Raw genomic sequence first — 26471 nt, forward strand, 5'->3', positions numbered from 1 at the left:
CAGACACACACACTCTCCTCTGCATATGAAGGGGTAGGGTTTAGTGCGGCAGGGGACTGGAGGTTAATGACTACACTATGTCGAGGCGCCCGGTTCTACATCTGTCACCAACACAATAGTCACGTATCCAAGGCCGCCGCACGCCGCCAGGCGCCCAGGCCCAACGTCCCCTCCGCTCCCCTCCCACTAGGACTGTGACACAAGTCATGTTCCCTGAAGATTTAGTTATCACAAAGGAAGCTCATACCGTGTTTGAGAGAGAGTCACCAGAAGGCCTTGTCACTTGGAGACACAGAGATGTCACACACACTCATACAGATACACACACACACACACACACACACACACACACACTGATTGGGGGTAATCTTCTGGTTGAGTGTGTGTGTCCGAACAGTTGATGTCTTGGTTTACAGTTTTTATGTATCAAAAGGAACTCGGCCATCATTCAAAACAAACTGTTGCTATTTTCAATGCTTTTCATATTCTGAAGGGTTTTATTTTGAAATGCATGAAATGGTTAGCTGTGCTGTGGTTTGTCTAAGCTCACACACAGCGGCCTGTCATTATTACCATAACCTCTCTGACGTGTGTGTGTTTGTGTGTGTCTTCTTCTTCCCACAGATTGCGAGCCCGAGGTACTGTTGGATTGGTCGTTTGATGTAAATTGTCTCTTTTGCTGCTTAAGACGAGAGAAAGTCAAGGTAATTGATGTTATTAGAGTTCCTGTGGCTCACACACACACACACACACACACACACACACACACACACACACACACACACATAGAGACAGACACAGAGACACAGACACACATCGAGACAATATCTAAATCCCACACACTGCATTACAGCTAGCTGATTAGCTAAACTCCACACACTGCATTACAGCTAGCTGATTAGCAAACCCTCCCCCACTGCATTACAGCTAGCTGATTAGCTAACCCTTCAGACTGCATTACAGCTAGCTGATTAGCTAAACTCCACAGACTGCATTACAGCTAGCTGATTAGCTAATCTCCACACACTGCATTACAGCTAGCTGATTAGCTAAACCCCCCACACTGCATTACAGCTAGCTGATTAGCTAAACTCCACACACTGCATTACAGCTAGCTGATTAGCTAAACTCCACACACTGCATTACAGCTAGCTGATTAGCTAAATTCCACACACTGCATTACAGCTAGTTGATTAGCTAAACCCCCCACACTGCATTACCCCTCGCTGATTAGCTAAACTCCACACACTGCATTACAGCTAGCTGATTAGCTAAACTCCACACACTGCATTAGAGATAGCTAATTAGCTTCATGAACAAAAGCCAGTCTGCATCTTTTCATCTTTCCATCGCCTCATCGACAATAACACACGCACACACACCCACACAATCACTCACACACAAACACACACGCACGCACACACACACACACACACACACACACACACACACACACACACACACACACACACACACACACACACACACACCCTTTAAGTAGAGGTCAATCCCTGGTCGTCTCACTCATTCAGCCATGTCTAATCATCCTAAAATGGCGCTAGAATGTTTTGCCTCTCAGGAATGTATTATTATTATTTGCCCTTTCAGTCACCCCTCGTCCCTTTGACCTTGTGAATTGATGCTCGTCGGCATGTCGTTCGGGGCGCCACTCGTTCCCTTTGACCTTGTGAATTGATGGCTCGTCGGCATGTCGTTCGGGGCGCCACTCGTCCTCCATTTTTTCTTTGCCTTTAAAGGGGCAATCTGGGATTCAAACGATGAAGAAGTGGACACCGCGCCACTTTTGATATACCAATCCCAGATTGCCCCTTTAATGGAAGAACGAAGGATGAAACAGAAGGCCTCACAAAGAGCCCCCCCCTTCTGTTGCCATGCCAACCAACCACTCCTTTTCTCCTTTTTCATCTTGACCTCTTCAACCCTGAAGGTCGACCATCTGGCACCTACAATTTAATACACAATTGTACATGTGTGAAAAATAACAAATATAAGCACCAACCAAATTATTATTATAAACATATATAACATAGTAGTAGTGCTGATCTATGATCAGATTATAATGAATAGGATTATATAAATCAGATTCAGCATTCCTACTTCTGGGACACTTTGTGAATACGCTCCATGGTCCATAAAACATATTACCTCGAACATATCTGTCCTCCTTCCTCTGCTTGTCTCTGGCCTTACCATGCCCGGGCCGGGCTGGGTGGGTTGGGCTTGCCCTACGTCCAGAATGGCACCCTATTCTCTTTATAGTGCACTACGTCTGAACACGGCCCATAGCGCTCTGGTCAAAAGTAGTGCACGATGTAGGGAATAGGGTGCCATTTGGGACATACTCTTCATATTTCACTGTGTGCGTTTAATTGCATGAAATGCCAGAGGACCTGCAGAGGACGGAAACAATTGATTCATTGATCTGCAGCTATGCAAACTCCCGACCGAGGGAGGAGGTAGGCTTGAGGGAGGGGGAGACCAAGAGAGGGGGAGGAGGTAGGCTTGAGGGAGGGGGAGAGAAAGGGGGAGGAGGTAGACTTGAGGGAGGGGGAGAGAAAGGGGGAGGAGGTAGACTTGAGGGGGGGGGAGAGCGAGAGAGGCAGAGGGAGAAGGAAAGTGAAAGGGGGATACCTAGTCACTTGAACAACTGAATGCATTCAACTGAAGTGTCTTCCGAGGGGAGAGAGAGAAAGAGACGAGGGAGAGGGAGGGAGAGAGAGGGGAAGGAAGAGAGAATGCCTCATTCATATTAACTGTGAAGGTATGCCGTTTTAAGGAAACTGTTTGAGCCTGTTTTGGTTTTGCCAGTTTTCACGTCACTGGATTCTAAGAGGAGAAAGCGGAGAGACAGTCAGGGTGTCACGCCCATTCCTCCCACCACCACCCCCCCATATCATTCATTTGTTTGTTTCATAAACACAATGACTGCAAGCCCATAGTATCACACAATGGCTTTCTTAATCACCATGTTTTGTCACCCGGTCTTTTAAAGCTTCCACCACAGCGTTATCTCGCCACCTATTGTCTTATTATGTTGTTTTTTTTGCTTAGTAAAATAAAACCAGACTTCAAAGGTACTTTAAGGTTTTCCTCTGGGTTTGGTCCAGGACAACTTCATTAAAACTGTGTCTGCTTTGTCTGTGTCCCTCTCAGGAACACTTGGTTATACATTTATGTACTGTTTTCTAAAATCCTAAACCCTTTTCCTCTTGTGTTCTGTGTCCCTCTCAGGAACACTTGGTTGGCATCACTCCCCAGGTCTTATCAGAGTCAGAGGACTTGAAACAGGACACGTCCAAAATCAACCGCCTGGAGAAGCAAGCCGAAGAGTTCCTCAATGCTGTCTTCTACAGAAAGGGTGAGTCTAGAACCTATAGAGCCATAAGGGAGTCTAGAACATAGAACCATAACGGAGTCTAGAATGTAGAACCATAACGGAGTCTAGAATGTAGAACCATAACGGAGTCTAGAATGTAGAACCATAACGGAGTCTAGAATGTAGAACCATAACGGAGTCTAGAATGTAGAACCATAACGGAGTCTAGAATGTAGAACCATAACGGAGTCTAGAATGTAGAACCATAACGGAGTCTAGAATGTAGAACCATAACGGAGTCTAGAATGTAGAACCATAACGGAGTCTAGAATGTAGAACCATAACGGAGTCTAGAATGTAGAACCATAACGGAGTCTAGAATGTAGAACCATAACGGAGTCTAGAATGTAGAACCATAACGGAGTCTAGAATGTAGAACCATAACGGAGTCTAGAATGTAGAACCATAACGGAGTCTAGAATGTAGAACCATAACGGAGTCTAGAAACTAGAACAATAAGGGAGTCTAGAACCTATAGAACCATACGGAATTGTATAACCTAGAACCATAAGGGAGTCTAGAACATAGAAGCATAAGGGAGTTTAGAATCTAGAACTATAAGGGTCAAGAACCTATAGAACCATAAGGGAGTCTAGTAGAACTATATGGCGTAGTCAGTTGGGGCGTTATAAAGACACAAGGTATGGAACTTGGAAACACCAAAGTTGTGGGTTTGAATCCCACATTTGGGCTCCCGAGTGGCGCAGCGGTCTAAGGCACTGCATCTCAGTACTTGAGGCGTCCCTACAGACACCCCGGTTCGATTCCAGGCTGTATCACTACCGGCCGTGATTGGGAGTCCCATAGGGCGGTACAGGTTTGGCCGGTGTATGACGGTCATTGTAAATAAGAATTTGTTCTTAAGTGACTTGCCTAGTTAAATAAAGGTTCATTTAAAAATCGTGTCCTAAAAAAACTGAGGTTTAACATGAAACGTGTCGGTTAAGTGACCATGTATTGTTATGGTTATATACTCTCCTAGAGAAGAGAGGGGTGCAGTGTGTGACTGACTGCATCCAAAATGGGCCCCTATTCCCTACACTATATCATTTAGTGCACTACTTTTTTTGGTCAAAAGCAGTGCACTAGTGAACAGGGTGCCATTTGAGATAGATGGTTGTTTTAGAGAGGATTAGGTCACTCAGTCAGACGCTGATACAATCAATGTGTCTGCCCAATCAATCTGGGTTCACACTCCACACCCAGCCCTCTGCTCTCAGCCCTCTGCTCTCAGCCCTCTGCTCTCAGCCCTCTGCTCTCAGCCCTCAGCCCTCTGCTCTCAGCCCTCTGCTCTCAGCCCTCTGCTCTCAGCCCTCTGCTCTCAGCCCTCAGCTCTCAGCCCTCTGCTCTCAGCCCTCTGCTCTCAGCCCTCTGCTCTCAGCCCTCTGCTCTCAGCCCTCTGCTCTCAGCTCTCAGCCCTCAGCCCTCAGCCCTCAGCCCTCAGCTCTCAGCCCTCAGCTCTCAGCCCTCAGCTCTCAGCTCTCAGCCCTCAGCCCTCAGCTCTCAGCTCTCAGCCCTCAGCCCTCAGCCCTCAGCCCTCAGCTCTCAGCCCTCAGCCCTCAGCCCTCAGCCCTCAGCTCTCAGCCCTCAGCCCTCAGCCCTCAGCCCTCAGCCCTCAGCCCTCAGCTCTCAGCCCTCAGCCCTCAGCCCTCAGCCCTCAGCTCTCAGCCCTCTGCTCTCAGCCCTCAGCCCTCAGCCCTCAGCCCTCAGCTCTCAGCCCTCTGCTCTCAGCCCTCTGCTCTCAGCCCTCAGCTCTCAGCCCTCAGCCCTCAGCCCTCAGCCCTCAGCCCTCAGCTCTCAGCCCTCAGCTCTCAGCCCTCAGCCCTCAGCCCTCAGCCCTCAGCTCTCAGCCCTCAGCTCTCAGCCCTCAGCCCTCAGCCCTCAGCCCTCAGCTCTCAGCCCTCAGCCCTCAGCCCTCAGCCCTCAGCTCTCAGCCCTCAGCTCTCAGCCCTCAGCCCTCAGCCCTCAGCTCTCAGCCCTCAGCTCTCAGCCCTCAGCCCTCAGCTCTCAGCCCTCAGCTCTCAGCCCTCAGCTCTCAGCCCTCAGCCCTCAGCTCTCAGCCCTCAGCTCTCAGCCCTCAGCTCTCAGCTCTCAGCCCTCAGCCCTCAGCCCTCAGCTCTCAGCTCTCAGCCCTCAGCTCTCAGCCCTCAGCCCTCAGCCTCAGCCTCAGCCTCAGCCCTCAGCTCTCAGCCCTCAGCTCTCAGCCCTCAGCTCTCAGCCCTCAGCCCTCAGCCCTCAGCCCTCAGCCCTCAGCTCTCAGCCCTCAGCTCTCAGCCCTCAGCCCTCAGCTCTCAGCCCTCAGCTCTCAGCCCTCAGCTCTCAGCCCTCAGCTCTCAGCCCTCAGCCCTCAGCCCTCAGCCCTCAGCTCTCAGCTCTCAGCCCTCAGCTCTCAGCTCTCAGCCCTCAGCCCTCAGCTCTCAGCTCTCAGGCCTCAGCCCTCAGCTCTCAGCCCTCAGCCCTCAGCCCTCAGCTCTCAGCCCTCAGCCCTCAGCTCTCAGCCCTCAGCTCTCAGCTCTCAGCCCTCAGCCCTCAGCTCTCAGCCCTCAGCTCTCAGCCCTCAGCTCTCAGCCCTCAGCCCTCAGCCCTCAGCTCTCAGCCCTCAGCTCTCAGCCCTCAGCCCTCAGCCCTCAGCCCTCAGCTCTCAGCCCTCAGCTCTCAGCCCTCAGCTGGCCTAAAGCTGCTATATACTGAGTGTGCAAAACATTATTTCCATGACAGACTGACCAGGTGAATCCAGGTAAAGGCTATGATCCCTTATTGATGTCACCTGTTAAATCCACTTCAGTCAGTGTAGATGAAGGGGAGGAGACGGGTTAAAGATGAAGGGGAGGAGACGGGTTAAAGATGAAGGGGAGGAGACGGGTTAAAGATGAAGGGGAGGAGACGGGTTAAAGATGAAGGGGAGGAGACGGGTTAAAGATGAAGGGGAGGAGACGGGTTAAAGATGAAGGGGAGGAGACGGGTTAAAGATGAAGGGGAGGAGACGGGTTAAAGATGAAGGGGAGGAGACGGGTTAAAGATGAAGGGGAGGAGACGGGTTAAAGATGAAGGGGAGGAGACGGGTTAAAGATGAAGGGGAGGAGACGGGTTAAAGATGAAGGGGAGGAGACGGGTTAAAGATGGAGGGGAGGAGACAGGTTAAAGATGGAGGGGAGGAGACGGGTTAAAGATGAAGGGGAGGAGACGGGTTAAAGATGAAGGGGAGGAGACGGGTTAAAGATGAAGGGGAGGAGACGGGTTAAAGATGAAGGGGAGGAGACGGGTTAAAGATGAAGGGGAGGAGACAGGTTAAAGAATAATTTTTAAGCCTTGAGACAATTGAGACATGAATTGTGTATATGTGCCATTCAGAGGGTGAATGGGTGGCAAGACAACATATTTAAAGTGCCTTTGAACAGGGTATGGTTGTAGGTGCCAGGCTCACCGGTTTGAGTGTGTCAAGAACTGCAACGCTGCTGGGTTTTTCACGCTCAACAGTTTCCCGTGTGTATAAAGAATGGTCCACCACCCAAAGGACATCCAGCCAGCTAGGGGAAGCACTGGAATCAACTCAATATAAGAAAGGTCCTAAATGGTGTGTACACTGAGTGTATGTAGCTGAACAAACACTGTGCACAGTATATAAACAGACACACATAGATATGTGTCGTTTGTCTGAGGGTTTCTTCCTTCCCAGTGATGTTCCTTTAGCTAAATGTTTTTATAATGTCTATATGCTCCCGGCATTATGTTTTGGTTCCACGCGGTCGGCGTCCCAAACGGAACCCGATTCCCTACATAGTGCACTACTTTTGACCAGATTGCATAGGGCCCAGGTTAAAAGTAGTGCACTGGATTGGGAATAGTGTGCCAGGACGTAGGTATTGTTTGCAGAAAGCTTCCCCTTCGGACACGGGGCACAATTCCTCGGCCCAAAAGGAAATGTTTTTCCAGAAAGCTGGTCTGCTAAATCACTTTTTGTTTTGCGGCTGAAAGTTGGGGGCTATAGGGTAGACTAGAGCTGCGTCCCAAATGGCACCATATTCCCTATGTAGTGCACTACTATAGGGGCCAATGGGGTTCTGGTCGAAGTAGTGCACTACATAGGGAATAGGGTGCCATTTTCGACGAAGCCTAGCTAACAGTCTGTCTGTAGTATTACAGAGAGGTATTAAACAACATATCCTGTAGGTATATATCTATGTCCACATTCTAACAGTCTGTCTGTAGTATTACAGAGAGGTATTAAACATGTCCTGTAGGTATATATCTATGTCCACATTCTAACAGTCTGTCTGTAGTGTTACAGAGAGATATTAAACAACATGTCCTGTAGGTATATATCTATGTCCACATTCTAACAGTCTGTCTGTAGTGTTACAGAGAGATATTAAACAACATGTCCTGTAGGTATATATCTATGTCCACATTCTAACAAGTCTATTTTTAATAAAAATGTATAGTCACATCTACCTTAATTGTTATCAGTTTGTGTATATATATTTATATATATTTATTTTTTCTTCACATAAACAGTAATATTTCCTGGTTGCTAAAATTAGAATAGTTCGCCTAATTTCAGTTTATGTGACAAAACAAGTCATGTAGTGCTTAGAAAATTGCTGTACGGTCTAAACCGCTGTGAAATATATTTTCAATAACCAAAAATATAGTATTTTCAGCTGTTTGAAGCTGGTGTACAAAACCCAAAGTAAAATATGCAAAAACAAAATTAAAGATATAGAAATAGAAATAGTGTACATAGAACATATCTACAACTTCTGAGACTGGCTTTCAGTGAGAATTTTTTATTTTACCTTTATTTAACTAGGCAAGTCAGTTAAGAACAAATTCTTATTTTCAATGACGGCCTAGGAACAGTGGGTTAACTGCCTGTTCAGGTTCATAACAGGTGACAGGTTCATAACTGACATTTCTACGTGAATTTGGTCCGTTCCCCCATAAAGTGACATATTGCAGCTTTGATGTTTCTAGTTGTAGTGCTGCCAGATCTTTAGCCGGTCGTTGGAATGTTAAACAGAATAAGAAAGTTCTAATAGGTGTCTAATGTTGTGTGTTTGTTTGTCTCTAGCAGACCTCCCAAGCTTCTCGGACCCCCACATCCCTCTAGTGGCTCGTGAGATAATGCAGCGAATGATCCGTCAGTTCGCTGCCGAATATACCTCAAAAAACAGCTATTCTCAGGACCCCCCCCATCAGCCCCAGCCCAACGGCATCAAGGACCAAAGCCGCCTCTTGCCGAGAGCGGCCTCTCCAGCCCCGGCCCCCCCCGCTCTGCCGGGGGCGTCCAGCCCCCCGTCCCCGGGACCGGGCCTCAGCCCCGCCTCCGCCTCTGCCTTCGCCCCGGACAGTGGGAACGGAGCCGGTAGTAACTGTAGTGGTACCGGTGCTGCTGCCTCTGCACAGAACCCCGTCCTCAGCAAGCTTCTCATGGCCGACCAGGACTCTCCACTGGACCTCACCGTCAAGAGGCCAGACCCCACAGAGACCAAAACAGAGGGTAAGACACCACTCACACGTCCATATCGAATCAACACCTATTTACCTTATGGACAAGATAAAATGGTGTTGCACTGTAGAATGAAATGCAACAACAATAAGAAAAAGGGAAATAAGAACAAATATTCAATAAAATAAATAAGTAGAAGAGAAACCTGGACTGAAGAACTCCCCCATAACTTCAATAGAACGCCCTGTATCTCTCCTATCTCCATGTATCTTTCCTATATCTCCCTGTATCTATCCTATCTCCATGTATCTTTCCTATATCTCCCTGTATCTCTCCTATCTCCATGTATCTTTCCTATATCTCCCTGTATCTCTCCTATCTCCATGTATCTTTCCTATATCTCCCTGTATCTCTCCTATCTCCATGTATCTTTCCTATATCTCCCTGTATCTCTCCTATCTCCATGTATCTTTCCTATATCTCCCTGTATCTTTCCTATATCTCCCTGTATCTTTCCTATATCTCCCTGTATCTCTCCTATCTCCCTGTATCTCTCCTATCTCCATGTATCTTTCCTATATCCCCCTGTATCTCTCCTATATCTCCCTGTATCTCTCCTATATCTCCCTGTATCTCTCCTATCTCCATGTATCTTTCCTATATCTCCATGTATCTTTCCTATATCTTTCCTATATCTCCCTGTATATCTCCTATCTCCATGTATCTTTCCTATATCTCCCTGTATCTCTCCTATCTCCATTTATCTTTCCTATATCTCCATGTATCTTTCCTATATCTTTCCTATAGCTCCCTGTATATCTCCTATCTCCATGTATCTTTCCTATATCTCCCTGTATCTCTCCTATCTCCATGTATCTTTCCTATATCTCCCTGTATCTCTCCTATCTCCATGTATCTTTCCTATATCTCCCTGTATCTCTCCTATCTCCCTGTATCTTTCCTATATCTCCATGTATCTTTCCTATATCTTTCCTATATCTCCATGTATCTTTCCTATATCTTTCCTATATCTCCCTGTATATCTCCTATCTCCATTTATCTTTCCTATATCTCCCTGTATCTCTCCTATCTCCATTTATCTTTCCTATATCTCCCTGTATCGCCAATATCTCCCCTGTATGTTGCTTATATCTCCCTATAGGTCTCATATAGCTTCCCTATATCTCTTCTATAGCTCCCATGTATCTCCCATGAGCCACTTATATATCCCCTATATCTCTCCCCTACATCTCTCCCCTATCGCTCCCCTATATCTCTCCCCTACATCTCTCCCCCATATCTCTCCCCTATCTCTCCCCTATATCTCTCCCCCATATCTCTCCCCTATATCTCTCCCCTATCGTTCCCCTATATCTCTCCCCTACATCTCTCCCCTATCGCTCCCCTATATCTCTCCCCTATCGTTCCCCTATATCTCTCCCCTATCACTCCCCTATATCTCTCCCCTATCGCTCCCCTATATCTCTCCCCTATCGTTCCCCTATCTCTCTCCTATAGATCCCCTATATCTCTCCCCTATCGTTCCCTATATCTCTCCTATAGATCCCCTATCGCTCCCCTATATCTCTCCTATAGATCCCCTATAGATCCCCTATATCTCTCCCCTATCGCTCCCCTATATCTCCCCTATATCTCTCCTATAGATCCCCTATATATCTCCAATATCGCTCCTATATATCCCTTATATCTTCCCTATATTTCCCCTATAGCTCTCTTACAGTTGGAGTCGGAAGTTTACATACACTTAGGTTGGATTCATTAAAACTCGTTTTTCAACCACTCCACAAATTTCTTGTTAACAAACTATAGTTTTAGCAAGTCGGTTAGGACATCTACTTTGTGCATGTAAGTAATTTTTCCAACAATTGTTTACAGACAGATTATTTCACTTATAATTCACTGTATCACGATTCCAGTGCGTCAGAAGTTTACATTCACTAAGTTGACTGTACCTTTAAACAGCTTGGAAAATTCCAGAAAATTATGTCATGGCTTTAGAAGCTAATTGGAAGTGTACATGTGGATGTATTTCAAGGCCTACCTTCAAACTCAGTGCCTCTTTGCTTGACATCTTGGGAAAATCAAAAGAAATCAGCAAATACCTCAGGAAAAAAATCGTAGACCTCCACAAGTCTGGTTTATCCTTCAGAGCAATTTCCAAACACCTGAAGGTACCACGTTCATCTGCACAAACAATAGTACGCAAGTATAAACACCAAGGGACCATGCAGCCATCTAACCGCTCAGGAAGGAGACGCGTTCTGTCTCCTAGAGATTAACGTACTTTGGTGCGAAAAGTACAAATCAATCCCAGAACAACAGCAAAGGACCTTGTGAAGATGCTGGAGGAAACAGGTACAAAAGTATCTATATCCACAGTAAAACGAGTCCTATATCGACATAACCTGAAAAGCCGCTCAGCAAGGAAGAAGCCACTGCTCCAAAACCGCCATAAAAAAGCCAGACTACGGTTTCCAACTGCACATGGGGACAAAGATTGTACTTTTGGGGAAATGTCCTCTGGTCTGAAGAAACAAAAATGGAACTGTTGGCCATAAAAAAGTGGAAGGCTTGCAAGCCGAAGAACACCATCCCAACCGTGAAGCACAGGGGTGGCAGCATCATGTTGTGGGGGTGCTTTGCTGCAGGAGGGACTGGTGCACTTCACAAAATAGATGACATCATGAGGTAGGAAAATGATATGGATATATTGAAGCAACATCTCAAGACATCAGTCAGGAAGTTAAACATTGGTCGCAAATCCCCCACAACCTGTAATTGGACCAGTAAAAGTTGTATAGAGCCAAACAGACTGGGCCAAATGAAAACTACTAGTATCCTAATTCTAACAAACAGTTGGAGGCTGAATGCCAAGTCGCGTTATGCTGAAAAATAGATTTTTGAATCTTAAAAACATTAACCCCCATGCCTTGAAATCCCTCTTGCCCTATAGACATTTGGCCTGGATTATCCTCTAATGCCTGTGACCATATATGGTATTATAGTGTGTTTATGTATGCCCCCCCCTCCCCAAACACCCATAAACACACAAGAGAGAGAAATTCATTTTAATATCACCACCTTCTTTTGTCTAACCAAAAAGCCCTAAAGATTAAAGAGGTCCTTCAGCTCTGTTCAGACGGACAGGTCATCAGACAGGTCAGCTGCACTTTGGGGATTACTAACCCGAGGAGGAGGAGGGTGTGTGTGTTTGTGTGTGTGTGTGTGTGGTTCAGTCAGTGGAAAGAGGAATATAATATTGTTATTACTCTTTAAACAAAGAGCAGAGTGGAGGGAACAGTAATGATTATTTTCTTTATTTATTCATGTGATTTTCTATGTTGTATTCTTCTCCTGGAGTCCTTTTCCTTTCTCATTTCCAGTGATTTATAGAGTCACACAAACATCTGTTATTGAACGGCACATTTATAATGTTAATTACATTCATTTAAAAAGTCCCAATCAATTGAAGTCAAGTTATACAGTACATACTTAGATGATCTGTGATGAACTGTGCCCTAAAACAGTGTGTGTGTGTATCTGCGTATGTTAATCCTCAGATGGAGTCCTGGACCTCTCCACCAAGAAGGCCCACGGCACCGTCCTCAAAAACTCTCACAGTTACACCCTGTTGCCCACAGTGAAGGGGTAAGACACACACACCGTGCGCACACACACACACACACACACACACACACACACACACACACACACACACACACACACACACACACCTCCGTTATAAATGATCATTGTAGTGATCAATGTGTTATTTCCCATTGGTTTCCAAGGTAATCACCTTTTGTTACGTTACGATGTCAAGGGTTTACAGCGTCGGAAGAGAACTAACCCTCATCCATTATCATTATGATTACAGTACCTAGGTTTTTATAAGTAACTAACCCTAATCCATTATCATTATGATTACAGTACCTAGGTATTTATAAGTAACTAACCCTAATCCATTATCATTATGATTACAGTACCTAGGTATTTATAAGTAACTAACCCTAATCCATTATCATTATGATTACAGTACCTAGGTTTTTATAAGTAACTAACCCTCATCCATTATCATTATGATTACAGTACCTAGGTATTTATAAGTAACTAACCCTAATCCATTATCACTATGATTACAGTACCTAGCTATTTATAACTAACCCTAATCCATTATCACTATGATTACAGTACCTAGCTATTTATAACTAACCCTAATCCATTATCACTATGATTACAGTACCTAGGTTTTATAACTAACCCTAATCCATTATCATTATGATTACAGTACCTAGGTATTTATAAGTAACTAACCCTAGTCCATTATCACTACGATTACAGTACCTAGCTATTTATAACTAACCCTAATCCATTATCACTATGATTACAGTACCTAGGTATTTATAAGTAACTAACCCTAATCCATTATCACTATGATTACAGTACCTAGCTATTTATAACTAACCCTAATCCATTATCACTATGATTACAGTACCTAGGTATTTATAAGTAACTAACCCTAATCCATTATCACTATGATTACAGTACCTAGGTATTTATAAGTAACTAACCCTAATCCATTATCACTATGATTACAGTACCTAGCTATTTATAACTAACCCTAATCCATTATCACTATGATTACAGTACCTAGGTATTTATAAGTAACTAACCCTAATCCATTATCACTATGATTACAGTACCTAGGTTTTATAAGTAACTAACCCTCATCCATTATCATTATGATTACAGTACCTAGGTATTTATAAGTAACTAACCCTAATCCATTATCACTATGATTACAGTACCTAGGTATTTATAAGTAACTAACCCTAATCCATTATCACTATGATTACAGTACCTAGGTTTTATAAGTAACTAACCCTCATCCATTATCATTATGATTACAGTACCTAGGTATTTATAAGTAACTAACCCTAATCCATTATTAACTATGATTACAGTACCTAGGTATTTATAAGTAACTAACCCTAATCCATTATCACTATGATTACAGTACCTAGCTATTTATAACTAACCCTAATCCATTATCACTATGATTACAGTACCTAGGTATTTATAAGTAACTAACCCTAATCCATTATCACTATGATTACAGTACCTAGGTATTTATAAGTAACTAACCCTAATCCATTATCACTATGATTACAGTACCTAGGTTTTATAAGTAACTAACCCTCATCCATTATCATTATGATTACAGTACCTAGGTATTTATAAGTAACTAACCCTAATCCATTATCACTATGATTACAGTACCTAGGTATTTATAAGTAACTAACCCTAATCCATTATCACTATGATTACAGTACCTAGCTATTTATAACTAACCCTAATCCATTATCACTATGATTACAGTACCTAGGTATTTATAAGTAACTAACCCTAATCCATTATCACTATGATTACAGTACCTAGGTATTTATAAGTAACTAACCCTAATCCATTATCACTATGATTACAGTACCTAGGTATTTATAAGTAACTAACCCTAATCCATTATCACTATGATTACAGTACCTAGGTTTTATAAGTAACTAACCCTCATCCATTATCATTATGATTACAGTACCTAGGTATTTATAAGTAACTAACCCTAATCCATTATCACTATGATTACAGTACCTAGGTATTTATAAGTAACTAACCCTAATCCATTATCACTATGATTACAGTACCTAGGTTTTATAAGTAACTAACCCTCATCCATTATCATTATGATTACAGTACCTAGGTATTTATAAGTAACTAACCCTAATCCATTATTAACTATGATTACAGTACCTAGGTATTTATAAGTAACTAACCCTAATCCATTATCACTATGATTACAGTACCTAGGTATTTATAAGTAACTAACCCTAATCCATTATCATTATGATTACAGTACCTAGGTATTTATAACTAACCCTAATCCATTATCACTATGATTACAGTACCTAGGTATTTATAAGTAACTAACCCTAATCCATTATTAACTATGATTACAGTACCTAGGTATTTATAAGTAACTAACCCTAATCCATTATCACTATGATTACAGTACCTAGCTATTTATAACTAACCCTAATCCATTATCACTATGATTACAGTACCTAGGTATTTATAAGTAACTAACCCTAATCCATTATTAACTATGATTACAGTACCTAGGTATTTATAAGTAACTAACCCTAATCCATTATCACTATGATTACAGTACCTAGGTATTTATAACTAACCCTAATCCATTATCACTATGATTACAGTACCTAGGTATTTATAACTAACCCTAATCCATTATCACTATGATTACAGTACCTAGGTATTTATAAGTAACTAACCCTAATCCATTATCACTATGATTACAGTACCTAGGTATTTATAACTAACCCTAATCCATTATCACTATGATTACAGTACCTAGGTATTTATAAGTAACTAACCCTAATCCATTATCACTATGATTACAGTACCTAGGTATTTATAAGTAACTAACCCTAATCCATTATCACTATGATTACAGTACCTAGGTATTTATAAGTAACTAACCCTAATCCATTATCACTATGATTACAGTACCTAGGTATTTATAAGTAACTAACCCTAATCCATTATCACTATGATTACAGTACCTAGGTTTTATAAGTAACTAACCCTCATCCATTATCATTATGATTACAGTACCTAGGTATTTATAAGTAACTAACCCTAATCCATTATTAACTATGATTACAGTACCTAGGTATTTATAAGTAACTAACCCTAATCCATTATCACTATGATTACAGTACCTAGCTATTTATAACTAACCCTAATCCATTATCACTATGATTACAGTACCTAGGTATTTATAAGTAACTAACCCTAATCCATTATCACTATGATTACAGTACCTAGGTATTTATAAGTAACTAACCCTAATCCATTATCACTATGATTACAGTACCTAGGTTTTATAAGTAACTAACCCTCATCCATTATCATTATGATTACAGTACCTAGGTATTTATAAGTAACTAACCCTAATCCATTATCACTATGATTACAGTACCTAGGTATTTATAAGTAACTAACCCTAATCCATTATCACTATGATTACAGTACCTAGCTATTTATAACTAACCCTAATCCATTATCACTATGATTACAGTACCTAGGTATTTATAAGTAACTAACCCTAATCCATTATCACTATGATTACAGTACCTAGGTATTTATAAGTAACTAACCCTAATCCATTATCACTATGATTACAGTACCTAGGTATTTATAAGTAACTAACCCTAATCCATTATCACTATGATTACAGTACCTAGGTTTTATAAGTAACTAACCCTCATCCATTATCATTATGATTACAGTACCTAGGTATTTATAAGTAACTAACCCTAATCCATTATCACTATGATTACAGTACCTAGGTATTTATAAGTAACTAACCCTAATCCATTATCACTATGATTACAGTACCTAGGTTTTATAAGTAACTAACCCTCATCCATTATCATTATGATTACAGTACCTAGGTATTTATAAGTAACTAACCCTAATCCATTATTAACTATGATTACAGTACCTAGGTATTTATAAGTAACTAACCCTAATCCATTATCACTATGATTACAGTACCTAGGTATTTATAAGTAACTAACCCTAATCCATTATCATTATGATTACAGTACCTAGGTATTTATAACTAACCCTAATCCATTATCACTATGATTACAGTACCTAGGTATTTATAAGTAACTAACCCTAATCCATTATTAACTATGATTACAGTACCTAGGTATTTATAAGTAACTAACCCTAATCCATTATCACTATGATTACAGTACCTAGCTATTTATAACTAACCCTAATCCATTATCACTATGATTACAGTACCTAGGTATTTATAAGTAACTAACCCTAATCCATTATTAACTATGATTACAGTACCTAGGTATTTATAAGTAACTAACCCTAATCCATTATCACTATGATTACAGTACCTAGGTATTTATAACTAACCCTAATCCATTATCACTATGATTACAGTACCTAGGTATTTATAACTAACCCTAATCCATTATCACTATGATTACAGTACCTAGGTATTTATAAGTAACTAACCCTAATCCATTATCACTATGATTACAGTACCTAGGTATTTATAACTAACCCTAATCCATTATCACTATGATTACAGTACCTAGGTATTTATAAGTAACTAACCCTAATCCATTATCACTATGATTACAGTACCTAGGTATTTATAAGTAACTAACCCTAATCCATTATCACTATGATTACAGTACCTAGGTATTTATAAGTAACTAACCCTAATCCATTATCACTATGATTACAGTACCTAGGTATTTATAAGTAACTAACCCTAATCCATTATCATTATGATTACAGTACCTAGGTATTTATAACTAACCCTAATCCATTATCATTATGATTACAGTACCTAGGTATTTATAAGTAACTAACCCTAATCCATTATCATTATGATTACAGTACCTAGGTTTTATAAGTAACTAACCCTAATCCATTATCATTATGATTACAGTACCTAGGTATTTATAAGTAACTAACCCTAATCCATTATCATTATGATTACAGTACCTAGGTTTTATAAGTATGTATTTATGCTATTTGGATGTAATTCTTCATGATCTAGGAGGTCAACGTTAGACTGCATCAAAGACCTCAGGGACTATTGGTTTTCCTGTTGCCTCTCTACTATATCCAGCTTTTATTTACTTACCCACATAGTCGTGGTGGATGTTATTGATACCTGAGTGTTTTGCCTTCAAGTCATATTTGCATGATTAACACACCGTACAAACTTTGTTTTCCTGCTTTAAATTAGAATAAATGACCTGTATAACTATGGATAGACCTTGGAATGATTAGAACACACAGAAGGTCAAAGATGGATTTGAGCGTCTCGATACATGTTGACGCCCAAAGCAATATTGTATGGTGAGGGTGGTGTGTGTAATCTGTTGTAAGACACCTCGTTGGTGTATCAGAAGCAGCGTTGGTGGTTTGGGGTTTACTAATGATCAGGTCATGTAATATTAACTAAAGAGGGGGATGAGGAACTGGATGTACCCTCCTCCCTCACTCCACCCCTCCTCCATCCACCCTCCTCCCTCACTCCACCCCTCCTCCATCCACCCTCCTCCCTCACTCCACCCTCCTCACTCCACCCTCCTCCCTCGCTCCACCCCTCCTCCATCCACACTCCTCCCTCGCTCCACCCCTCCTCCATCTACCCTCCTCCTTCGCTCCACACCTCCTCCATCCACCCTCCTCCCTCCCTCGCTCCACCCCTCCTCCATCCACCCTCCTCCCTCGCTCCACCCCTCCATCCACCCTCCTCCTTCGCTCCACACCTCCTCCATCCACCCTCCTCCCTCACTCCACCCCTCCTCCATCCACTCTCCTCCCTCACTCTACCCTCCTCCCTCACTCCACCCTCCTCCATCCACCATCCTCCCTCACTCCACCCCTCCTCCATCCACCCTCCTCCTTCGCTCCACACCTCCTCCATCCACCCTCCTCCCTCGCTCCACACCTCCATCCCTCCACACTTCCTCCGAGACCTCAGATATATTACCAAACACAGATCATCTCACTCATTTAGCTTACCCCTTTATTTTACAGTGTGAAAATTAACCTAGTATTTTACTTACACAATCAAATGATAACAGTTTCCTTTAAAAATATCATGACACCATAATAACCAATACATCAATAGTTTGTTCATTTTAGTTTCATAACAGCAAACAAGTGCCACTAGTCACCATACACCATTAACCACCACTGTGTGTAGACTACATTTAACTAAACACGTTTTTAGACATTTTTGCAAATGTATAAAAATAAAAAAAACTGAACTGTCATATTTCCATCAGTATTCAGACCCTTTACTCAGCACTTTGTGAGGCACCTTTGGCAGCGATTACAGCCTGGAGTCTTCTTGGGTATGACGCTACAAGCTTGGCCACACCTGTATTTGGGGAGTTTCTCCCATTCAGATTTTTTTCCAGTCTCTCCAGAGATGTTCGATTGGGTTCAAGTCCGGGTTCTGGCTGGGCCACTCAAGGACATTCAGAGACTTGTCCCGAAGTCACTCCTGCATTGTCTTGGCTGTGTGCTTAAAGTCGTTGTCCTGTTGGTAGGTGAACCTTTTCCCCAGTCTGAGGTTCTGAATGCTCTGGAGCAGGTTTTCATCAAGGATCTCTCTGTACTTTGCTCCGTTCATCTTTCCCCGATCCTGACTAGTCTCCCAGTCCCTGCTTCACTGCTGGGATGGTGCCAGGTTGCCTCCAGACGTGACGCTTGTCATTCAGGCCAAAGAGCTGCAGAGATGGTTGTCCTTCTGGAAGGTTCTCCCATCTCCACAGAGGAGCTCTGTCAGAGTGACCATCGGGTTCTTGGTCACCTCCCTGACCAAGGCCCTTCTCCCCCGATTGCTCAGTTTGGCCTGGCGACCAGCTCTAGCAAGAGTCTTCTTGGTTCTAAACTTCTTCCATTTAAGAATGATGGAGGCCACGGTGTTCTTGCAGACTTTCAATGCTGCAGAAATGCTATGGTTCCCTTCCCCAGATCTGTGCCTCGACACAATCTTGTCTCGGAGCTCTATGGTCAATTCCTTCGACATAAAGGCTTGGTTTTTGCTCTGACATGCACTGTCAACTGTGGAACCTTATATAGACAGGTGTGTGCCAATCAATTGAATTTACCACAGGTGGACTCCAATCAAGTTGTTGAAACATCTCAAGGATGATCAATGGAAACAGGATGCACCTGAGCTCAATTTTGAGTCTCATAGCAAAGGGTCTGAATATTTATGTAAATAAGGTATTTCTGTTTTTTATTTTTAATAAAAGTGAAAAAATTGGTGTAAATCAATGAGGATTTTTTTATTTTTTTATCCATTTTAACAAAATGTAGAAAAAGTCAAGGGGTCTGAATACTTTCCGAATGCACTATATATGGTGTAGACTGTATGGTGTAGACTGTATGGTGTAGACTATATGGTGTAGACTGTGTGGTGTAGACTAGACAAAATGGTGTAGACTATAAGGTGTAGACTATAAGGTGTAGACTATAAGGTGTAGACTATAAGGTGTAGACTATTGTAGCCTATAAGGTGTAGACTATTGTAGCCTATAAGGTGTAGACTATTGTAGCCTATAAGGTGTAGACTATTGTAGCCTATAAGGTGTAGACTATTGTAGCCTATAAGGTGTAGACTATTGTAGCCTATAAGGTGTAGACTATTGTAGCCTATAAGGTGTAGACTATTGTAGCCTATAAGGTGGAGACTATTGTAGCCTATAAGGTTTAGACTATTGTAGCCTATAAGGTGTATACTATTGTAGCCTATAAGGTGTAGACTATTGTAGACTATAAGGTGTAGACTATAAGGTGTAGACTATTGTAGCCTATAAGGTGTAGACTATTGTAGACTATAAGGTGTAGACTATTGTAGCCTATAAGGTGTAGACTATTGTAGACTATAAGGTGTAGACTATTGTAGACTATAAGGTGTAGACTATTGTAGACTATAAGGTGTAGACTATTGTAGACTATAAGGTGTAGACTATTGTAGACTATAAGGTGTAGACTATAAGGTGTAGACTATAAGGTGTAGACTATAAGGTGTAGACTATAAGGTGTAGACTATAAGGTGTAGACTATAAGGTGTAGACTATAAGGTGTAGACTATAAGGTGTAGACTATTGTAGACTATAAGGTGTAGACTATTGTAGACTAAGGTCTAGACTATAAGGTGTAGACTATTGTAGACTAAGGTCTAGACTATAAGATGTAGACTATATGGTGCAGCCATCATTACTGTGAAACCACCTTCTAACTCCCTCATCAAGTGTGTATATATATATAACTACTTCATCAGGGATGTGTGTGTCATTATTTGACTTTTTGACATATAGATAACAACCTCATCAGGGGTATGCATATACTGTATGTACAGATGTCGGATCTTGATTTGAGCCAGTTTGCTACAGCAGGAAAATAATCCCGTAGCAACAGGAAATGTGAATTATTTTGTGGATTATAATTAATGGACATTTTTGTAGGGGTTGATACATTTTTCGTTAGGGGAAAATCAAGTCTGGAATTTCTAAGTGGAAATTAAAAACTTCAGAATCCTTTTTAAAACTCAAATACACTACATTTTTGCAATTCTCAGCAACAAAAGAGTTATCAAATTAATCCAAAGTCTGTACTTGTTTTGGACATATGCATGTCCATGTCCATAGTATTTTTCCTTCACAGGATTTGGTTGCTGACGTCCTCAGTGCTACGGCTCATTCACTATCTGTCTACACTTCCCCTTCCATTCTGATTGACATATCTATGGTCCTATTTAGAAGGTAGCATTGAGCTGTCACTCTGCTTGTCTGCGGGGGACTGGGATGTGTGCTTCCTGCTTAAAGGCTACTGTTGCTATGGTTACATACTGAACAGTACCCGACACCAAGGTTAGAAAAAAGTCACTTCTTTCTCAGGTAGTTCAGAAATAGAAACGTTAAGACCCGTCACGGAAATGTAATTTGGGCGCTTTAGCACGGGTTTCTTAGAAAACACTATGTTCTTTCTAGCCCGTATAGGAACAACTTTCAGGCCTGATTTCAGGCCAACATAATGGAAAGGAGAAAGGGAGCTCAAAAGGACAGATTCTCTAAAATAACGAGTGGAGTAAGAAGAAAAGAGCATCCTTGTGTCGCTCAACCCTTTTTGTGACCATTTCTATACGAGACATGCCAAGGTTAATTCTCGTTTAGCTGGGAACGAGACCTCTCTGCCGTCAACTCCAACCGCAGCCATTGTCTATTGTGTTGTCAGGTGAATTCTATGACACTGTTACTATGTACAGTTTATCCTATACCGTTAATTACAACCTGATCACAATGTGCTCCATTCTGCGCCCACGATACCTTCTCAGGCAAATGAGTCTCTATCCCAGGGAGGGATTGGTATTATGATCATGGTAATTCATGCTGTGTGTCCTTGATGTTTTCCCTTCCTCTCATTGTCCTCACGGTATTTGTTAGTGTAGCAGACTGTGCGTGTGTGTTCTCTGTTTACTCAGTACATGGCTCTCTATCTCTTAAAACAGCATTAAGATTCAATAACATTTAAATCACTTTTTTTTTTTACGTGGTAAAATAAAGTTGCTTGGTTGTTTTTGAACCAAATAGAATGTAAAATGTCCATGTAGATGGATAGTTCCGCTTCATGCAAGACGGGGACAAAGAAACAACAAACCAGTGCAGTTCAGTTGAAATAAGTTTTCTCTGCGTGAAACAAAATGATTTGAATGAAATTGAGTTTGAAAAAGACGGCCACTAAATTAAACGTTTGACATGATGTAAGTTAGCTCTAATTACCTATATAAACGTGACTCACTCTGTCACAACATGCATGTTCTACACATGGTCAAAAAAATATAGGAAATTAGTGTTAATTGTCTCTTTCTCTCTGTGTCTCATGAGCACCTTAATTGTTGAAGATGGGAGCTAACGTGCTGTAATGAGTGGAACATAGCTCCGGCTACGTCCACTTTGCACAGTAAATATAATTCATCAGACACCGATGCATCCCAAATAGCACCCCATTCCCTTTGTAGTGCACTGCGGGCCCTGGTCAGAAGTAGTGCACTACATAGGGATTAAGGTGCCATTTGGGATGCAGGCAGCCACTCTCTCCCATGTGATGAGACCATATGGAACAGCTAACGAGTTATAATCCGTATGATGGCAACTACTTTGTCAAGCTGTCAAGATGTATAACTAGCTAATAGCCAACACAAGTTTACAGCCAAACATGTTCTCAAATGGGCTTTAAGCTCAAATGTAATGAATTGAAATGGAGATTGAACGCCCACCCTCAAGCCAGGAAGTAAATTGCATTTCAAATAAAGGTACTGTCTCTAAACTGAAGGGACCATATAAGTAGTTATTTGTGTCTATGCTATATCTAGTAATCATGAAATTAAAGGGGCAGTTGAAACAATCACAAAGCGAATCTCCCCGACCCTGTTTCAGTAGAAAGCTGAGAAATGTAACCACTCTCAAATTCATAGACAGAGCTACAGATGTATGATCATAATTTGACCTACAGTGCATTCGGAAAGTATTCAGACCCCCTGACATTTTCCACATTTTGTGGATCACATAATGTTTGTTCCTCATCAATGTACACACAATGCACACCCATAATCACAAAGGGAAAACAGGATTTTAAACATTTTTGGAAATGTATTAAAAATAAACAACATAAATACCTTATTTACATAATTATTCTTTGCTATGAGCTCAGGTGCATCCTGTTTCCATTGATCATCCTTGATGTTTTTACAACTTGATTGGAGTCCATCTGTGGTAAATTCAATTGATTGGACATGATTTGGAAAGGCACACACCTGTCTATATAAGGTCCCACAGTTGACAGTGCATGTCAGAGCAAAAACCAAGCCATGTGGTCAAAGGAATTGTCCATAGAGCTCAGAGACAGGATTGTGTTGAGGCACAGATCTGGGGAAGGCTAACAGAACATGTCTGCAGCATGGAAGAAGTTTGGAACCACTAAGATCACTAAAACTGAGCAATCGGGGGAGAAGGACCTTGGTCAGGGAGGTGACCAAGAACCCGATGGTCACTCTGACAGAGCTCCAGAGTTCCCCTGTGGAGATGGGGAAACCTTCCAGAAGGACAACCATCTATGCAGCACTCCACCAATCAGGCCTTTATGGTAGAGTGGCCAGACAGAAGCCACTCCTCCGTAAAAGGCACATGACAGCCTGCTTGGAGTTTGCCAAAAGGCACCTAAAGCACTCTCAGACCATGAGAAACAAGATTCTCCAGTCTGATGGAACCAAGATTGAACTCTTTGGCCTGAATGCCAAGCGTCACACCCAGAGGAAACCTAGCACCATCCCTACGGTGAAGCATGGTGGTGGCATGCTGTGTGGATGTTTTTCAGCAGCAGGAACTAGGAGACTAGTCAGGATCGAGGGAAAGATGAACGGAGCAAAGTACAGAGAGATCCTTGATGAAAACCTGCTCCAGAGCACCCAGGACCTCAGACTGGGGTGGTTGGTTCACCTACCAACAGGACAATGACCCTAAGCAGACAGCCAAGACAATGCAGGAGTGGCTTTGGGACAAGTCTCTGAATGTCCTTGAGTGGCCCAGCCAGAGCCCGGACTTGAACCCAATCAAACATCTCTGGAGAGACCTGAAAATGGCTGTGCAGTGACACACCCCATCCAACCTGACAGATCTTGAGAGGATCTGCAGAGAAGAATGGGAGAAACTCCCCAAATACAGGTGTGCCAAGATTGTAGCGTCATACCCAAGAAGACTCAAGGCTGTAATCGCTGCCAAAGGTGCTTCAACAAAGTACTGAGTAAAGGGACTGAATACTTATGTAAATGTGATATTTCAGTTTATTATACTTCCCGAAAGCACTGTATATTTGCAGAAAAATTCTCTGCAAAAAAGAGTGATCAAATTAAGGTCCTACATCTGTATAGATGCACGGACTGACCATCCATGATATCAGACTTATCATTTTATGCATGTTTCGAGGCCATGTAGTGTTTGTTTACATTTATTTATTGATTTAGTATTACAAGCTTACATTTTGGGTTTGATGGGGTACAATTATCCTGATGAGGCATTTTATAAATGATATTCTTCAAGAATCAGTGGGTACCTCTAATTCAGGAGTCCAGAAATGGATGTAGCAACTGCAGATTGCCCCTTTAAAGTGTGGGAGATGAATTTATCATTTAGATGTTCCATGTTTACGGTTCCATGTTTACGGTTCCACGTTTACTGTTACACGTTTACTGTTTCACGTTCACTGTTTCACGTTCACTGTTTCACGTTCACTGTTTCACGTTTACTGTTACATGTTTACTGTTACATGTTTACTGTTACATGTTTACTGTTACATGTTACTGTTACACGTTTACTGTTACACGTTTACTGCCGAAGAGTTTTGCTGAAAAAAAACCCCTAAGCAATGACATATTATGGAAGAAAGTTCAACTTTAAAAACACAAGGTAATATTCTTTAAAAACCAAGTGGTACTTTTTGTTTGTTGGCATTAACAGTCAGCAGTGTAGAGTAGTGTAATTTTAACGTGTCGTTTTTGGTTCATTACAATTCGACTGATTTGAGTACTTCCAAGTTAACACCCCTCTCTTCTCTTTTCCCTCCAATCAGGCGTGCCCTGAGAGTTGAGCGCTCCTTTCGGGACGTGGAGGACGATGACATGCTGCCGAGAAGCTTACAGGACGGGCTGAGGGACAGCTACGTCAGTTCCGCCCCCCCTCAAGCCCCCCATTGGCCCATTCGCTTCTTATAAAGGAGGAGCTCCTCAGCCAGAAGCACCGCCTCCTCGGCCAGCCTCCGGCTCTCTCATTGGCTAGTCTGGAGGCGGCGGGGCTTCTCAACCACGGGAACAAAGGGAACCACGTGGAGCCCCACCCCCTCCTGGCACGGGACGGCTCTCCGTGGGGTTCCTCCAGTGGTAAAACCCACCACCACCAACTGGACAGCCTGCTGAGGCTGAAGCAGGCCAGCGCCATCCTCTCAGACCTCCAAGACCTGCCTCTGTTCTTGGACAACCACCACCACGGGGCGTTCTCCTCCAAGAGCTCCTCCGGAGGGTGGCCTCCGCCACCACCATGGCTCCACCAAGACCCACCATGAGGTGGTGGTGAAGAGGGAGCCGGGAGGCCACCACTCCCCGCCCGTGGACCTGAAGATCCCCCAGGTGAGGGGCATGGACCTGTCATGGGACTCCCACGCCTCAGACCTGTACGGGTACGGGGCCATGGTGTTGGGCGCCGGGGGCCACGGTGGGGTGGAGAATGCTTTGAGCAGGAAGCTGAGGGTCATCCTGCCCAAGCAGAACCCGGCGTGCCGGTAGCCTGAGAGGCAGCCTGGGAGGTTTTCTGGATGGGCAGCAGACTACTGGAACTCCGACGTGGATCAGGGGACCTCCGGGCAACCATAACCGACCTCCGACCCCGAGGGCGACCCCTGCTGCTAAGCAGCCCAGGAAGAAGAGGGGGCGCTACCGGCAGTACAACAGCCAGATCTTAGAAGAGGCCATCGGCATGGTGATGGGCGGAAGATGAGCGTATCCAAGGCCCAGAACATGTACGGGATCCCTCACAGCACACTGGAGTACAAGGTGAAGGAGCGACTGGGCACACTGAAGAATCCTCCTAAGAAGAAGCTCAAATTGACCTTGAGGATGGGAGGACAGGATTCCGCCGCCGAGTCAGAGACTACACACAACCGCGACGCCGCGAGAGGTTGCGCCACCGGAGGCCGCCGATCTGAACCACGAGCAAAAATGAAAATGGAATTTGAAGATTAACTGAGAAACAACGATGACGACGAATCCTCCCTTTCCTTATATATGTATAAAACATCTTAACATTAAGACTAAAGTAATTGGAAACAATGGAGCTTTATTTGTGCCAATTTACTGTTGCAGTATCTGGGTGAGCACAAGCGCAGGGGATATGAGGAGGATTCTAAACAAGCTGG

General features: G+C 42.8%; 1 pseudogene; it reads left to right on the forward strand.

The window, feature by feature from the left end:
* On the forward strand, positions 1–26233 carry LOC116363300 (ligand-dependent corepressor-like; annotated as a pseudogene).
* The last annotated feature ends 238 nt before the right edge of the window (positions 26234–26471 follow it).

The sequence above is a fragment of the Oncorhynchus kisutch genome, unplaced genomic scaffold, assembly GCF_002021735.2.
Source record: "Oncorhynchus kisutch isolate 150728-3 unplaced genomic scaffold, Okis_V2 scaffold921, whole genome shotgun sequence".
In the NCBI taxonomy this organism is placed as follows: domain Eukaryota; kingdom Metazoa; phylum Chordata; class Actinopteri; order Salmoniformes; family Salmonidae; genus Oncorhynchus; species Oncorhynchus kisutch.